Source organism: Rhinoderma darwinii, chromosome 7 (genome assembly GCF_050947455.1).
Source record: "Rhinoderma darwinii isolate aRhiDar2 chromosome 7, aRhiDar2.hap1, whole genome shotgun sequence".
NCBI lineage: Eukaryota > Metazoa > Chordata > Amphibia > Anura > Rhinodermatidae > Rhinoderma > Rhinoderma darwinii.
Genome location: NC_134693.1, coordinates 123450501 through 123469688, shown reverse-complemented (window position 1 = coordinate 123469688; position 19188 = coordinate 123450501). Strand labels below are relative to the sequence as shown.

At 43.3% G+C, this 19188-nt stretch overlaps 1 protein-coding gene across 1 annotated transcript in view; it reads left to right on the top strand.

Moving 5' to 3' along the window:
• The window catches only part of CFAP20DC (CFAP20 domain containing), a 320373-nt gene extending 310282 nt beyond the window's left edge, over positions 1–10091 (top strand). The window contains exons 18-20 of the transcript XR_012850041.1: positions 4975–5075; positions 6401–6491; positions 8630–10091. The gene's annotated coding sequence lies outside the window, so the exon portion shown is untranslated. The remainder of the gene's footprint in view (positions 1–4974; positions 5076–6400; positions 6492–8629) is intronic.
• Positions 10092–19188: the final 9097 nt, after the last annotated feature.

Below are 19188 nucleotides of genomic sequence, written 5' to 3'. Positions count from 1 at the left end.
ATTTTCAGGCGTAAACGAGGCGTATTATGCCTCGATTTATGCCTGAAAATACGGCTCCAATACGTCGGCAAACATCTGCCCATTCATTTGAATGGGTTTGCCGACGTACTGTGCCGACGACCTGTACTTTACCCGTCGTCGTTTGACAGCTGTCAAACGACGACGCGTAAAATGACTGCCTCGTCAAAGTAGTGCAGGACACTTATATACATTATATGCAGGACACTTCTTTGGACGTTTTTGGAGCCGTTTTCTCATAGACTCCAATGAAAACAGCTCCAAAAACGGACGTAGAAAAACTGCTCAAAAAATGTCTGAAAATCAGGGGCTGTTTTCCCTTGAAAACAGCTCTGTATTTTCAGACATAATTGCAGTTATCGTGTGCACATACCCTTACTGTTTTAGTTTCTTAGGTCCTTTTTATACTTCGCCTGCAGTGTACATTTATCGTATATGGCGGGAAAGCTCCAAGGATATATGTTAAACATATCCATAGGCCCCAATGATGGCCAAAAGTGTATCCTTCTGTCCCCCTGCTGCATGACGCTGGTATACCCCCATTTTTATTTTATTTTTTTCCTGCTCTATAGAATGGCGTAGTAGACTACGCTATTCGATAAAGAGGCATTGAGTTTACCGCACCTGAGGACTGTATCTGAGGACGCAGATACAATTGAATATGGTCGTTTCTGGGACAGTAATTTGCCGGGACTGTCTCTGTAAATTTGGGACTGTTGGCAACTATGTGAATGACGTGACGGTCTGAGGGAGGTCAGTGCCGGCCTGGGAGTGGACCAGTCCAGTTACCTGACCTCACATCACTGACGTGAGGTCAGGTGACTGGACTGGTTCACTCCTGGCACCGACCTCACTCAGACTGTCATTCACTTGGCTCCGTCCGCCCTCCTCCTGCTCCTAAAGGCATACTTGCTTGCACTGCACATGTACATTTTGGCGCATGCGCAGTGTCATGTTTTGGGGGATGGAGGATAAATCCTGGTCTGTGGGAATACCTCTCAACTTTCAACAATCGTAAAGAGGGACAACTCATGCGGCGCAACAAGCGTGCCCTGAATTTTTTTTTTATTAGTTAACCACGCCTTTAACCCAGTCTTATCCCTGTCCATACACACCCAGTTCCCATTGTGCCCTCCTTTGGGTAACAAACTGTAATATTGCTGATTTGTACCCCACACACTCTATTACTGTGTGACATTCAAACAGCACACTATTAGTGTCCCCACAAAGTATAATGCCCCCCTTAGTACCTTCCAACACCGTATCATTCCCCATAGTGCCTCCTGAAAATAACATTAAATACTCCCCCTCGCTAGCCCCATTCCCACGACAAATGGAGGAGATCCCTCTTCAGGTCCTTTCCGGTCTGTGCTAGGTGAATGGTGGAGCAGGGAACTCACGGCACACTGCTCCACCATTATGTTTAACTGTTACAGCTGATACAGTTGAAGCTGGGACATGCTGGAGGCCTCCTGTGATAGCAAGACATTATCTGGAATTCAGGACTGTACCGCTGGATCTGCGACTTTTGGAAGCATGTCTGTGGGTTCTCGCTCTACATTGATAGTCTGTGTGTGATTCAACTTCCCTTGCACTTTCCTCCCTATCTACACCCTGATCTGCCTTGTACAGCCTCCTCCCTCTCCCTGCCTTTATCTCCTGGACTATGTTCACATCTGTGTTGGAAGCAGTACGCAGCATATTTGTAAATGGTTGGACACCATAACGGAACTGATTAAAGTCAATGGGTTCCGTCCGGCACTGTTGGTGTCACAGATCCAACACTTGCATTATTTTCGCTCTGTTTCTATGATGCAACAGATACTGAAATAACGATGAAGATGTGAACATATCCCAACACTGAGATCACGAACTGGGAGAGCAGATGACGTCAGCCCCCAACAGGAGCAGCGTGCTGTCGAATTTATGTCAGAATGAGCAGTAAACCAAGTATGTGAAGGAATTACAGACTCTACAGCAGCAGAATGGCAGACATTTTTGAATATACACTAATTAGAAAACTGCTACATTTTTCATTTAGGAAGCGAGTTGGCATTAAATGTTTTAAAAAAAAAAATTAAATCAGTGCAAAGGCGTCCATAGCCTTTAACATATGGTGGTGCCTATTGTATATTTACCCTTTAAACGTTGCTTTGAACACTAAAGATAAGGACTATAACATTTTCTAATACGCCACAGTACAACGTGTGTGTGTGTGTGTGTGTGTGTGTGTGTGTGTGTGTGTGTGTGTGTGTGTGTGTGTGTGTGTGTGTGTGTGTGTGTGTATATGTGTATATGTGTATATATATATATATATATATATATATATATATATATATAATGTCTTACATGGTCTCTTGGATTTTTTTTTATAAGCAACTCGAGTATCTGTGTGTTTATGAAGTGGAACAATTCCTATACTTGGGTATGAAAACCCGCTGTAACCTGCCAGCATTAATGATGTACTGAGCTAAGACGCACGCCACAGCACCACCGCTCAGATCTGGCAGGGAGAATATTAATACGGAGCACACCTTGGAACATTTGGTAATTAATTTTCGCTAAGATGGTTTTAATTCAGCTGGAGGAAGCAAGTCTGCTGTGAAATGTGATCCTAATTTGCATGTGCGGCTTCCACTGCGCGAGACGTCTGTAGGGCCGACATGGAGGGAAGGTTGTTTATTATGTGAGTGCACAAATGCTTTTGTGGGTAGTACCGTGCTCGGCGGCCATATGGCACAGTAGCTATTGCTAAGGATATTAAGTCTGAGAATGAAAAACACTTCACATGTTTAAACTGCAAATGTAGGAAACCTTATTATTTCTGCCATGAAATATCGGCGTGGAACAAATGACCAGTGATGGCAAGATTTTGTATGCGTAAACTATAGTAAGGCTCTGTTCATATTAGTGTTGTGGCTTCCGTTTTATAATTGAGCCGTGACCACTAAGCCAGATCCGTTTTCAAATAAATACTGACAAATCTTGGTGGACCCCGTTGACTTCTAATGGGTTTTGGAGGGGTACTGATATTTTTTACAGTTAGAATAGCACTGAAGACTACTTTCTGAGATGGGAACACCCCTTTAAAGCAACCCTCTGGAACAACATTTTAAATATGATGTAATATTAGCTGGTGCCCTAAAGTTGTGCCCACTGCTGTGGTTCTGCCGTTTTTAGCGTTCCCCTCCATGCTGTCCCAAAACCGCCACAGTGCTTCTTAGACTGATTCTCAGACACTCCCACTTTTGTCGGATTGGCCAAATATTAGTTCAGTCCAATCCGTGAACAGCGGGAGTGTCTTAGCATTGTGGCCATTTTGAGACCACACAGAAGGGACCCTAAAACAGCGGCAAAGGGGAGGGGGGGGCAACTGGAGGTTAATATTAATCCATATACCCCATCACATTCCAAATTTTGTCTTGAGACTGGAGCGTTGCTTTAAGGATCAAAAATACTATAAATACCTGGATAAATTGGTAGCGGCACCGTCCTCTATGGTTAGGCAGTGGAAGCATAACCGCTAATATGCAATCTGCTCTCATTTTTGACCCAGCTTAAGTCTATCCTATTTATTTTATTGCTATTTTGTTATGTACAGATTACAAATGTATTTCTTTAAAGCTGAACTCCACTCGAAAACCTACAAATTCATGTGAGCCTCCGCTCGAGAGCCAGTCTGGTGTGACTGTCCTTTGAGATGTGATGGTAAGAATGACTGGCTATATTGAGGTCTGACATTAATAGTGGCGTTTAATGCGATCTTGTAAGGGTATGTTCACACCGCAGCGTCCATTACGGCTGAAATTATGGAGCTGTTTTCAGGAGAAAACAGCTCCTGAATTTCAGCCGTAATGGCATGTGCAGGCGTTTTTCGCTGCGTCCACTACGGGCGTAATTGGTGCTGTTTTTCTATGGAGTCAATGGAAAACTGCTCCAATTACGTCCCAAAAGTGACAGGCACTTCTTTGACGTGGGAGTCTTTTTTACGTAAAAAAATATGACCGTCGGCACAGAACATCGCAAGACCCATTCAAATCAATGGGCAGATGTTTGCCGGCGCTTTGGAGCCATATTTTCAGACGTAATTCGAGATTAAAACGCCCGAATTACATCCGTAAATAGGGTGTGTGAACCCAGCCTAACGGGGACTGTAGTCGCAGTGACTTTCAGACTACTGCTTCCCTCCAGTGACCATACGGGGAATGTAGTGGTCTCTGACTCCTGTAATTAGACGTCGGCACAGTCTCGCTAAGCAGGTCCACACTTCTAGTGACATTACTCACTAGTGTCTGCCCTCTCTCTTCGAAGGACCAGAAAAGGAGCTACGGGGAAAGCTAGGTGAGATTTTTTTTTGTGTGTTTTAACCTACACTATGTGGGGGGGGGGGGTACAAAGTGACTATCCAGTCACGGGGTGTACAGTTGCGTTAAAGGCTAGGTACACCTTTTTTTTATTTTTATTTTATTTTTGTAATAAAAATGTGTCCGTGTTACCTTTTTAATATGCAGCTGCTTTGTATGCTGTATACAGAGCAGCTGTATCTAGCACTGAGCCCAGAATCGTTCAGCAGGTCCTGTGTTTCCTGTTATCGATCAAATCTAAGTTATGAACTTGGCTATGATCGATAACAGGTGGATCCTGCATGTCAAATGCAGGACCCACTGTCGCTGAACCCGCCAGTCCTGTTGACCTGCCGGATTCGGGTCTCCGCACACGATACAGCTGCTCTGTATACAGGATGCAAAGCAGCTGTATCTTAAAAAGTAAAAAATGTTCACACTGATACACATTTTTATTTTAAAAAAATATATAGAAATGTCAAAAGTGTACATAGCCTTTAACCCAATATCTCTTCCCCCACCCCATGTATTACCTCACTAAGGTTCAGGAAAGTTTTGAGTAGTCTTGTTTCACTTCATCACATTGTTTGACTGATGTGACTTGTCATTGCAGGTCAGAGTTCATCCTGGAGTCATCGCTGCTGTCGTTGTGGTTGCCTTGCTGGCATTATTGGCAGCCGTTTTCATCATTAAAAAATACTGCTTTACTGAAAGGTGAGAAGATCTTGTCTTTCAAGAAGTATCACGTTCTGTGGAAAATGGACACTTTAAGGCTTGTCCACATGTAACGGAAATGCTGCGTATTTTCTGTCCGGAATTGTGGATGGAAAATATGCAGCAGAATACAGTAGCAGCAAAGTGGGTGAGATTTAACAAATCATCCACACGCTGCGTAAAACTTCCGACCAGACATTGACCTGCGGTGCGTATTTTTCGGACCGCAGCATGTCAATTCCTGCTGTGGAAAGTGGACTGAATTGCTGTGTTTTTTAGAGGAGATGTCGCCATCTCCCAACATGGAGAACAACGCAGCAAATTCCGCCTTGTTTTCTGCGGTAAAAAATGCAGGAAATGGTACGGGATGTCTGTTCGTTTTAACGGAAATGCTGCAGAAGTTTTCTGCAGTAATTCCGTTATGTGTGGACAAGCCCTTATACTCCATGAGATCCCATGTCGGCTGGTACGCTGAGCTTCTCATTGTATTTACTATTATGGCTGCAATGGGGAAAACCACAAGTTATCAATTATGCAATTTTTAGACACCGTAACCGGAATTGCATAATTAAATACATGAAAATCACAATTAAAATTAATATGTTAATTCTTTGTTTGTAATAATAATAAATAAAAAACCCGGCATGTCCTTGGTATGTGGTCTTGCTAGAATTTTCCTAAATCTTCAAAATATCACGTGTAAACTTGCCCTTTTTTTTTTTTATTATGTCCCTCACATATCCATATTCTGTGATCCACCAGGATGTAGCTCACAGGTTCTGGGCCATCATTCCTGGTTCTTCAGGACCATGCACTTCTGTCCCAATAAGGCCTTATTCACACGAACATGTCCGTTTTGCGCCCGCAAAACTTCAGTGTGACATCTGTATATGGTGCGTGGCTGCGTAATTTTTGCGCAGCCGGCATCATTATGACACTCTGTTTTCATTCATTATTTTTACTACTGTTGCGCGAATCACGCGCGGCACCCGGAGGTGCTTCCATGCGCGATTTGCACGCACCCATTGACTTCAATGGGTGCGTGCTGCGCGAAACACGGGCAAGTATAGGACATGTCATGAGTTTTACGCAACGCACAAACGCTGCATGAAATTCAGTGACAGTCTGAACGGCCCCATTCACTTACGTAGGTCCGTGCGACGCGCGTGAAAATCATGCGCGTAGTACGGACGTATAACACGTTCGTGTGAATAAGGCCTAAGTATTACAAATCAGCTGTGATATCGGTATTATTTCCTGGTGACTCATTCGCACGGAGCTGCATGTTGTAGAGACAATCTGGATAATTCGTTCTTATTTTTCAGCAATATTACATACAGATACTCCACTCTCAGAAGTCGCCATGAAGAATTATACAACAGCACCACCAACAGGCTGCAAGAGGACTCAGACGAGGTAACGTGAATGCTGTAACACAATCAATCTTCACATTGTAGTATACAGTACAGAGCGGGTGGCTTCATAATAGATACAAATATGAATCTGTGTGCCAGCCAGAAATATATACAGACTTCAGGACATTTAAAGCAGTTCATCACATATTCTTAATCCATGGGCAGGTATGGCCGGATCCACACTGCAGTGTACGAGCCGTGATATACAGACCGTATGTCTACATATTTCTCGGACCGACCACAGTTCAGGGAGCCGGGCTCCTAGTATTATAGTTATCCATGATGCCAGGAGTCCCTGCCTCCTAGTGGGAATACTGTCCCGTACTGAAAACATGATCACAGTATGGGACAGTATTCCCGCAGGAAGGCAGGAACTCCTGGCATCACAGATAACTATAATACTAGGAGCCCGGCTCCCTGAACTGTGGTCGGTCCAGGAAATACAGCTGACGTGGTCCGTATATTACGGACCGAAGACGGCCGTGTGAATCAGGCCTCTGCAAGCAAAAAGAGTGAATGGCCCACAGATATGTTCTCACGTAATGTAACGTAAGCGTAGAAATTTTATTTATATTGTTGAGAGCCCTTTTAAAGTTAAATTGCATGGGTATGATTAACAGAAAAGAAGGAAAAAAAAAATAGGAACTCCCTAAAACAGCAAATTTACGCACACCCCTCCCGCTAAGATTTTCTCTGAGATTCCCCGCAGACATGCACATGGGCGACTGGGTTTCACTCACTTCTACTCCCCTCTGCGACCAGGTTCCAAGACACATTCGGAAACCTAGGACCGCACTTCATAAGAGGACTATGTTTTGCGGGATCATTTGAAATATTCTACAACTTGGGCATTATATATATATATATATATGTCCATAGACTGTCTGTTGGACATGATCCGGATTTAAAATGGAATGTTTCCATTCATCAACCGCAAACGGAGATCTCAAATAGTGGCCAATTAAAGCGGTTGTCTGAGACTTTAAAGGGGAAGTACATTTTTAAAAAACTTCATGTGTCCTAGTGGCACGTCAGAAGTTTTAATCGGTGGGGCACTGAGACCACCAACGATCGCTAAAACATAGCGGCAGAAGTCCTCGGGTGACCTGCTTGGTTTATGATCCGCCATTCTCGGAATAGCGCTCACCCGAGCACTTCTGCTGCTATGTTTTAGCAATCGGTTGTGGTCTCAGTGCTCGGACCCCCACCGATCAAAACTTCTGACGTGTCACTGTGACATGTCAAGTTTTTTTTTTTTGTTTTTTTTTATAGTTTAGTTACCCTTTTTTAAGAAATATAATGGGCTGCTTCATATATTATAAAATATAAGAAGAAACAATACTCCCCTTTTTAAATCCCCTGTCTCTTCAGCTCTGGTGGTGCCTGCCGGTCTTTGTTTACCTGTCCTGCAGCGATGACGTGCCGTACATCCACATGATCGCTGCGGAGCGGTGACATACTATACATGCTAGCGACTGGGTGCAGTGGTCATGTCTATGTATGACACCTCATCACTTCAGGAAAATATACAAAGGCTGTTGGGGACCACCGGAGCGTCGGCACTGGATCAGCAGGGGATTTTACACAAGCATTGCTGCTTCTCTTATTTTATAACCTATCCGGCAGCTCCTTTCCTTTCTTAAAGAGTTTTATCCATAATCCTTATTTATCACCCATCTCTCAGGAACGGCAACGTAACCCCGTTAAAGTGATCAGTGGGGGTCCCAGTAGTCGGTCCCCCACGATCAGGTATTTATCACCTGTCATGTGGATAGGTGATAAATATTGATTATGGGAAAACCACTTTAGAGTTTCGGACCACCCCTTTTATGCATAAACGTATATTGGAAAATTGAATAGCTTTTCATTCTACAAAGGATAACCTTTATTTGCTGAATTTGTTACACCCCCTTTTTTTAAAATTTGCATGTGAGCCAGTAAAGGGCCATACAAAACTATCCTCACCCATACAAGATTGTAATAGATAGGGGGCGCTATACAGACTCTGTACATTGTCACAAGCCATACAGGGAATAACATGTACTGTATTGCTTCTGTGGTCCTTGTTTAAATGACGCTGTTATGTAATAGAGCATGTCCATGTTAAACTTACATGACCACCTTTTTTTTTTCTTCCAGGATCTGCTGGACTAGCGGACATTTGTGTAAATACTGGAACTCGGCAATGTTCACTTTATTGTGCACTGGCCTAGCTGACTTTTCTACGTTTCCTGGATATTTCTATTTTCTTGGATGTGACTTTATATGCACTGAATAACATAGGATAGACCGTGAGATGCACTTATATTCTACATTATCAGTATTAAACTCTTTACAACCATAGAAGCCATTTTTAGGGACTCCGTGCAGTATACAGACGGGTACATCTCTCCGTGCCCTCTGCTGGTATTTGTAATGTCAGTGTTTATCTACCTCATCGATATAGAAACCTATGAGAACCCGAAACCCCATCATCAGTGCAGGGCGGCAGAATCGTGCTGGTTTGTGTATTAAAAAGCTGCATCCCACCGTGATCGCTGCTACTGGAGCGCCGATTTTTAACTGTAAGAGCCCTTTAAGGAAATATAGGCCTTCTCACTGGGATTAAGGAAGTTCTTCAGTATTGTGCCTTCTCTGTGTGCCTAAAGTAAGCCTGATTCTAGAGATTTCCCAGCTGTATGTAAATAAAATTTGTGTAATAAAAAAAAAAAGTTTAGAAACTTTCTCATGCAGATGTAGCAATCTTTAACTGGACTGTTATCTCATTAGACTGTGGCAAGAAGCTTTAAAGGGGTTTTCCAGTCCTAAAAAATTGATGGCCCATCCTCAGGATGGGCCATCAATATCTCATTGGTCGGGTCTGACTCCCGACACAGCTGCCGATCAGCTGTTATGAAGGGGCTGCAGCACTCGTACTCCTTTCCCGTCCTTACCGGCTTGTACTGTGTATCGCCGACGCACTTTCACAGTATTGCAGCCACCTCTTATTCAAGTGAGTGGGAGGAGGCTGTAATACTGTGAACCGCTGCTACAAAAGTGTCGGCGATTCACACTATGAACATATAAGGAATGAAGGGGAAGCATCGCTCGTACGAGCGTTGCCGCCCCTTAAAAACTGCTGATCCGCGGGGCTGTCCCCTACTGATAAGATATCTTAGGACTGTAAAACCCCTTTAATTTTTTTCAATGGCTTTCGTTGTGATATTACACTGCAGCAAGTTATTGGAGTCAAGTTAAACTTTGCTACATACTTTTGTTTCAAATTGTCATCATTTTAAAGATCTCTGCTTGCTTTCAGTAAATAGGAATGTTTTTGTGTTTTTTTTAAATTTAAGGTCAGGGCCTGAAAACCTGTCTTCATCATGTTTATGGCCTAATGCACGCAAGACGGAAATGTTCTGAAAATTTCGCAATGTTTACGCAACATAAATTGACATGCTGTAGATTGAGAATCCGCACCGCAGGTCATTTACCGCACTTGTTTTCTGCTGGATTATTATTTATTTTTTTCCACCCAAAAAGAATATTGATGCACTTAATGAGCTACGAACGTCATTAAAGGCCTTACTCCACAGCGATAATGCGCATGTGTGATAAAGAACATCATTGCCGTTATTCTTGCCCTATTAGAGGTGGGTGAAATCGCATGTGTGAGGCAAAGGCCTAAAGCTTTGGTCACATGTGGTGGGTTGGTCACAATTAAAAAAAAAGAGTGCCTCATAAAAAATACGAAGCACGCTGAGATTCTGGGGAGAGAAAAAGCCACAGGTAAAAATGCATTGTCAATAGGAAATAATGATTTCCTATTCACTTCGTTAACACCTGGTTCTCTTGCAATGGCCTGCGCAATTCCCCTGGATGAACTCGAGTGTCAAGTACAGATTTTGAAAATGGTGAGGAATTGAAAAGTACAGTATATTAGAAAGTCAGATAACTCTTCACCTTACATAAGCTGTATTTTACAAGAAATTCAAAATTCCTTTTAAATGGTCGGCACCAACCCCCCCCCCCCCCCCTTTATGACCCAGAGCAGAGTGTCTCTAACAAACAGGGGACCCAGCCGCTAAAGGGGAAATGGGAAAAATCTGCAGTTTCCTTGGATATCACAACTTGCACTATTATAAGTTTGGGATCAAATGGTGCAGAAATGCAATTTATATTGGAAGATCTTCATGTGTCATAAAGAAGCACTCCTCCCCTAGTTTCAGAATTATACGTCTTTGTATTTTTGCTGTATTTTGGATTAAGAAGGAAAATGTGTAGTTAAACCAGTAAAAAAAAAAAAAAGTCCTACTAACTTTTAACATTAAGTCCATGCATTGCAGCACCGATTGCTACTGGTCCTGCAATATGGACAGTGTTAGAGTCCACCCAGTCTCCTTGAATAAAATGATAGAACTACAGTGAAGACTGACACTTCAACAACCAAAAGGGGGTTGTAACTCTACAAAACAATTCAAGATTTACCAATACGGCATTCAGGGCCTGTAAAGAGACAGGCACTGTAAGGCTGGGTTCCCACGAGGTCTGATACGCTGCATAAAATCTGTGCAGCGGATCCGATCTGGAACCCGCAGCACCTACCGTTCGTAAATCCGGTTTTCCAGACGAGATTTCCACTGCACAAAGCAGTGCTGGAAAAAAATAAATTCATACTTACCCCCTCCCTCTTCTCTGCGCGTAGTACGGCCTCCTAAGATGACATTGCAGGCCATGTGACGCTGCAGCCTGTGATTGGCTGCAGCGGTCACATGGGTTGCAACATCCTCCCAAGAGGCCGGACGGCACGAAAGGAAAGCATTCTGCGTACGTTTTTTTTGTGTGGCGGAATTGCTGCGATTCTGGTGCAACACCTGACTTTCTTTTGCGGGCTTTTCATCCCCATAAAATTAAATGAGGAAAACCCGCAACAGAAAATAAACAAGCGCAGCATAAATTCACATACTATGGATTTAAATTCCGCACCGCAGGTCAATTTATTAGTTTTCGCTGGGGTTTTTTTCTGCAGCATGGAGTATGAGATTTTCTAAATCTCATCCGCTTCTACTGTAAATGCCGCAGAATTTCGCACAGAATTCTTTAGCTGAAATTCCGCAGCTTTTATGCTACGTGGCAACCCGACCGACGAGTGAGACGGTATGGAAATCACTATTGAGTCCTAATATAAACTTGTGTTGCAAAGTCTGAGCTGCAATTCATCAGATCGCCTGTGACTACTAAAGGCAGTACTGAGCTTTCCCCATGGTCTCGTAAGATGATGGCCATTTGCTTTAGGCCAGTTTCAGACAAGTGTAATAAGGGCCTCTCTTCTTTTTTTTTTTTTTGTGCCAATAATATGGCTGCAAATCCTGGCCCAACCACGAGTCTAATGACCCGAGCTTAGATTGCTGTTCGTTCAGGTCATTAGACTCCTGGTTGTCAAGCTGGAATTTATGGGCATAATTCTTGCACCCAAAAATTTGCCCGTGTTCCGCTTGTCTGAAACTGGTCTTTTGCACATATTAAGAACGAGAAAATTATAAAAAAATATATATATATTCCTGCTGCTTTCTTGTGTATTACAATGTTGCAGAGGGTCCTCGGGATTATAAATGCTTGTGAGCTTGAGTTTGGCCAGCGCCTCTCATGTTTGACACCAGCGCCACACTTTCCAGTTGAAGGATCTAGAAGAAATAGTTTTCTCTTTGTTCTGTTCTGGAAAAACGCCATATGACAAATAAGCAGGTCACACAATTCTACACGTGGCACAGACATAAAGCAAACGCATAAATCCACGCATCACTGCTCTTTAATGTGGAAATGCCTGCCGTCTGATTCCAGAGCTGTTTAGGGGAAGGCTGTGTTCACACAGGACGGTTTTCGTTCAGTTTTATTATGCTTATTTGATAGGCCAAAATCAAGATTGGATCCAAAAAGTATTCTTGGTTTCTATTATTAGATTGCTTCTGCAAATAAATGGAGCAACACCAAAATTATTAGTGAAATGCTAGTTAGAGTATATTCACACGGTGCAGTCAAATTGCAGTAGACGGCCTTGTTCACACAGTGCAGACTTGCTGCAGAATATATATGCATATATATATATATTTTTTTAAGCCAAAAGCAGAATGGGATCCTGGAGAAGAGACACTTTAAGGCCTTACTTTATATATTTATTTTGTTTAGGTTCCGTTCCTGGTTTTAACTTAAAAAATACATTCAAAATCTGCAGCAAATCTGCACTGTTGTGAACAAGACCTATTGCCTCAGCTACAGCAAAATGGCATGGTTTCTCTGCGATTTCACAGCATATAATAACTTTTGTCAAAACGGTCTTCCCAGCTGCGCCTCACTAACAATGGGGGGGGGGATCCTCACCAGTGAGTTAGGCCTCATGCACATGGCCGTACCCGTGTGCACGGCCCGTGATTGTGGGCAAGGATGGCCATGGGCTGTCACCCGCATTCACGGGCTGTGCTCCCATTATAAAGTATAGGAGCACGGTCTGCAAAATCAAAAAAATAGGACATGTCCTATTTTTCTTTACGGGTTATTTTTACGGCCAAGACACTTACCCATAAATATACGGGAAGGTGTCCGTGGGCCATAGAAATGAATGGATCAGTATTTTGCGGATCAAAGTTATGGTCGTGTGCATGGGGCCTGAGAAACACTGCCTTAAAGGCACACTCCATCAAAACGGTTATGCCTCGTTCTGGACCTGATGGCTCGGTGTATGACACAGGGATTCCTTCTTTTGTGGTTTTTATGAATTCCTGCGTTGGGCCATTTTGACAGAAAGAGGGTGCTCCCTTGGTCACTCCATCGCCCCTCACTACCACGACTTCATTGCGGGGTGCCAATGGATTGTCATTGCAGCTGAGGCCCTAATGAAGGCCCCCAGGTCTCCCATCTTTGTACAACTATTGGGTGTCCGCATTATGCAAAAGTATTGCAATGTATTATATAAGTGGTCAAGTCCCCAAGAAGAGCTAAAATAAACATTAAAATAAAATACAAACTAAGCCATTTTTTCCCAATTAAAATTCTTTTTTTATGAAAAAAAAATACACTTTTTTATTATGTTATTGGTATTAATGTGTCCATAACAATCCAAACTATAAAATGATGGTGTTAATTAACTGCATATTGTAGCTTGTGTAAAAAAAAAAAAAGCAGGATTGCTGGTTTTTGGCTTTTTTATTTTATCCCGCCTCCCAAAAAAGAAATAAAGACCAATGAAAAAGTCATCACAGGATGGTACAAATGAAAACCAACGATCTCACAAAAAACAAGCCCTCAGACAGCTCCATCAATCGAAAATAAAAAAATAATCTGACCATGTTGGGTTTTTTTTTAAAGTATTTCTACTTTGCAAAAGTACTAAAACTTTACAAAAACAGATATAGATTTAGTATGGTTATTGCAATAAATACATTTAACATGTCATTTATACCGTACATTGACCAGCGTAGAAACACAAAAATGCCGTAACTTCTGTCTTGTTTTTTTCCACACCGTCCCCACAAAAAATTTATAAAAGTTATTTTTTTTTTTTTTTAAAGCATTGTATTTATTCCCTAATGGTGCTATTAAAAAAAAAAAAAAAATACGACTTAGGCCCCATGCCCACTTCCGGTTTTTCCTGCAGGATGCTAGCCGGTTTTTTGACGGTCCCGTCAAAAGTAGAACATGTCCTACTTTGGTTCGAGATTCCGTGACGGTGGGGCCCATACAAGTCAATGGGTCCATCAAAAAAAACCTGGAGGCACACGGAAGGCATCCGTGTGCTGTCCGTGTGTGACGGAGCCATTGCCTAGCAACGGCTGGGCAGGCAGAAGTACAGAAGAGATATTGCACTGCACTAATCAGCAGCCCCTTTATCAGTGCTGGATAGAGAGAAGAGCATCTGCAGCGATAGAAATAGCAGTTCATACGTACCCCGGCCGTTGTCTTGGTGATGCGTCCCTCTTCCGACCTCCCTGGATGACGCGGCAGTCCATATGACCGCTGCAGCCTGTGATTGGCTGCAGCGCACACATGGGATGAAATGTCATCCCAGGTGACCAGACTGGAGGAAGTAGCAGGGAGTTCTGGGTAAGTATGAACTTTTTTTTTTGAGTAGGATTTTTTGTAGGAAACTTTGGAACTCTATATTGTGAGCGCCGCGCATGGTACTCACTGTTCAGCAGTAGTCACTGTCCAGGGTGCTGAAAGAGTTGTCTATCCAGCACTTAACTCTTTCAGCACCCTGGACAGTGACTACCGCTGGACAGTGATTACCATTTGCGGCGCTCGGAAACACGTAAGTGTACACAGGGGAACCACACTGATCCAATCACGGACACACGGATACGTGAAAACGGTGATGGAAGTGTGCGTGAGGCCTTATCCTGAAACCCTCATCCAGCTACGAAGACTGAAAGATTAAAGTTACGGCTCTTGCAAGGCAAGGCTGGAAAGACAAGAAAAGTTGCTGCGTCCTGAAGGGGTTAAGCTCCTCTCTATAAGTGGCAAGCACCTGCATATAAATAATATAAGATATTCTTTATCTTCTGGAACTATTTGACAAAGCTTCTTAAGACATAACCATCCTTGAGCGACATGCACATATAACTAGTAGTTGTATATTTTGGTATTCTGTATGTATGACCTATTTCTCTTACATTTTGAGGCATTTTTTATATTTCCGTACCCCAGCTGAGGAATTGTCTCCTATAAAAGACTGGTTGTCTTTTTTTTATTTTTTCTTTGCTCCTATGAACCTCACAGATCATTGACCCCACCCCCACCTTCAACCACCATCTTTACTGCGGCTACAGGGTGTGTATTGGTGATGGTCTTGTTAGAAGAAGCAAATACATTATATTTCTATACTTTGCAACTTTAATTTTCATTAACAGAAGCCGAAAACATTTTCGAGATGTAAATCAGGTTTGTGAAAGTTGAGATTAGCGGTATGTTAACAAATCTCTGGCATTTGAGTTGGGGCTAGCGCCTGACTTGTCGAGATGAGGCCATGCTTCATTTACTGCTTCAGACTCTTGGAGGGTCGGCGAGCTATCACAAAGCAATGCCGGTCCGTGTATCTGCCTCTTGATGTGAGTGTTTGCTCCGTGTTTCAGTGCTTTGCATCGGCAAACAAAGCTGCGCAAATTATAATAATCCACATATCTGGCAATATATTTTATCCACTGTCTATGGATTGTGGAAATGTCTTGAATCTTTTGTCAAGCACTTTTTCCATTAGTTAATGAGTAATCCATGTGCTTATCTTCATGTTTTACTTTAACTGCTCATTTGCTGTATGGAATAAAATTAATTTATATTATAGACCCTTTGTTTTATTTGTCCATATGAATATTTATAAAGCTTTAATGTACTGCATCTTAAAGTGACCCTCCGGTCCCGAGACAACATTTTAAATATGGTGGCGTATATGGAGTAATATTACCTGGTGCCCTCCAGTTGCGCCCCTCTGCCGTGGATCTGCAGTTTTCGGGTCTCCTCCGTGCTGTCCCAAAATGGCTGCAGTGCTTCTTAGACTAAGAGTCTGAGACACTCCCACTGTTCTCGGATTGGCCAGAGCTGCTCACGTGAGAAGTTCTGTCCAATCCATGAACAGAGGGAGGGTCAGACTCAGTCTGAGAGGCGTTGTGGCCATTTTCAGACTACATGGAGGGTACCCTAAATGGGGGAACCAAGGTAGAGGGGCAAAACTGGAGGGCACCAGGTAATATTACTCCATGTACCCCATCACATTTATAATTTTGTCCTGAGACCAGAGGGTTGCTTTAAGGGGAATAGAGGAGCAGACTGCATATGGTTTATACATTGAACTCCATAATAAAACTGTATGCAATAAGCTCCCCCTAGACGCAGCTGCAGACTGGGACCCTCACCCTTTTCTTTCTTCTCTAGGCTGGTTTCTGTATTTGGTTAATTATTCTCCAGTAAGGTGCATATAATCCTGAATTTGATGTCTTGCACGGTTTATCATGGTTGGCCATTCACCCAAGACCAGCAGTCCTCAACAGGTTGTCCGAATCTAGACCGGGGGCGCCAGCTATCCGGACTCTGCAGGCCTGCAGCAGTCATAAATGCTTGGAGGTGGGCAGTGTCTCCTGCAAAGCATCTATGACGGCAGGAATTATCGCCATGGCATGGCACACCAGGTCCTGCTGCTGGCCATGGTCAGGACGTTGTGTGTGGTTGCACATGGAAGAAAACGTGTGTGTGTGTGTGTGTTTCAAACAGTCCAATTACAGTTTTGTGAGGCAATTTTGAATGAAGGAACACAAGGAGACGGCATTATTAGAAAAATAACTTGGTCCAGTGAAGCCAACTTCAAACTTTCAGGTGCTGTTTATAGGCACCAATGTGCTTATTTACTCTACAGAAAAGCCCCTTGCAACAATTGAGGAACAGTTGAATCTCCCTGGGGTTACAGTTTGGGCGACCCTTTCGTATAAAGGGGTAATTGGACCTCTCTTCTACAATACAACGGTTACCTCAGACCTGTACCTTAACACGCTCCAAGAAAATGTATTACCACAATTGTAGATGGAGCCTGAAAATGAAGACTTCTATTTTCGGCAAGATGGAGGCTCCTCACTGTGATTTAGCGGTGCGTAATTTTCTTGACGGAAAATTACCCAATAGGAGACGAGGCCACCACGATCACCAGACTTTACCCCGATGAACTTTTTCTTTTGGGGAGTTATCAAAGATGAGGTATATTCAAGAAAACCAGGCACGGGTGATAACATGATTCAGTTCATAAAATAAGCATGCCAAAAAATTAATAGCAATAAAGAATTTTGTGCCAAAGTGAGTGTAAAAACTAGATTACAGCAATGTGTAAATAGTGAGGGCCGCCAAGTCTGGCATATAAAAGATTGTACTTAATTGTTGTTTTATTCTATAAAATAATATTTAACCATTTCCGGACCACCCATAGACTATAAACGTCCGGGCGGTCCGCAATTAACTTTGCAGGGCCGTTTCAGAACGTTCTGCAGAGTTAGCAGGTTTGCTGCTCCCTGTCGGCCTTTAGCTCTGTGATACAGCTGTCTCATAGAACTTTAACCAGAGACCACTCAGCGTGGTCTCTGGTCATGTGATCGTTGTGACAGCTTACGCACCGACTGTGAGGAGCTCTGTGATACAGCTGTCTAGAGGCCGCTGTATCACGGTGCTTTCACATGGAGACCACTCAGTGTGGTCTCCGGTCATGTGATTGCTGTGACAGCGTGTCACAGCAATCACATTGCTCCTCCCAGCAGCGCTTGTGCGCCGACGGTAAGGCGCTCAGCTATATGAACGCTGTGACAGCTTGTCACGGCGATCACATGCGTGCCGACGGTAAGGAGCTCCATGATACAGCGGTCTAGACCGCTGTATCACCGAGCTTCGGTGTGGTCTCTGGCCAGGTGATTGCTGTGACAGCCTCTCACTGCGATCCGAAGTTGAATCTTCTCCCTCTCTGGCAGAGTACCAGAGAGGGAGAAGAGTAATGTAATGTAAAAAAAAAACGCAGTACTTTTTTATTTTTTTTGTCTTCAATCCAATTTTTCTCTATAAATAAACTTGTCTATCTGCTGCATGGCGACTTTGGCCACGCACGACACAAGTCGACCAGCCAAAGATCTCTATGTCCCATAGCCTACATTGCATGTAATAAAGGTCAATGTGGTTGTGTTGCAGTTACTTGCAGGTCGCAACGTGACCACATTGACTTTCATTACTTGCGGTGTAGGCTATGGGACATAGCGATCTTTGGTCGGACAATCTGCACACAGAGTATTTTGCAGGCAGAAAAAAATCTGCCTCAAAATTCATGAAGGAATTTTGAGGCAGATTTTGACCTGCCTGCACTTTTTTGCCGTGTTTTTCGCCTGAGGCCACTGAGGAACGCGGGCGTAAAACGCTTTTTCTGCCTCCCAGACGCCCGGGAAAAAACAACAATTTCAGCTGTATATTGGCGCTGATTCCGACGCGGTTTCCAGGTCAAATTCGGCACCAAAAAACTCTGTGTGAATTGGGCCTTAGGCCTAATTCACACGAGCGCTGCGCAACTTGGACGTGAAAAAAAGTGTTTTTTACGGCCTAGGTGCATCCGTGCTCAGTGCTGCGGGACGCGATGTCACGCATCCCCCATAGTTGAGAGTCTATGTAGGGATGCGTGATGTGTGAAAAGAACAGACATGTCCTATTTTTCCACGGACCCTTCACACGGCCCCTGTTTCGACGGCAGTCCCACGGACATTTAACACGCTCGTGTGAATTAGGCCTTAAGGTGACGTTGGATGTGGCGGATTCACTGCAAATTTTACTTGCGGATTTGCGCAGGCAAAGTCTGCAGCGGATTACAGTACAAGGCAAGTAGATGAGATTTTACAAAACTCATCTGCATGCTGCAGACATTTTACACAGCAGATTTTCAAATCTTTGATCTGTCGTTAAAAAAATAGCTTGGGGTCTGCTTTCCATAAAATAATCATTTTTGGGTGTCAAAGGGGTTTTCCAGTCCACAAAAATTGATAGCCTATCCTCAGGATAAGGCCCTATTCACATGACAGGGTTTCCCAGCCGTGTGATGGCCGTTCAAAACATGTTCGTCACACGGCCAGAGTAGGAACAATAGGCCCCAAATGGGGCTATTCACACGACCGATTTTTTGATGGCCCGGAAAACCACGGCTTAAAAAAACGGTACAA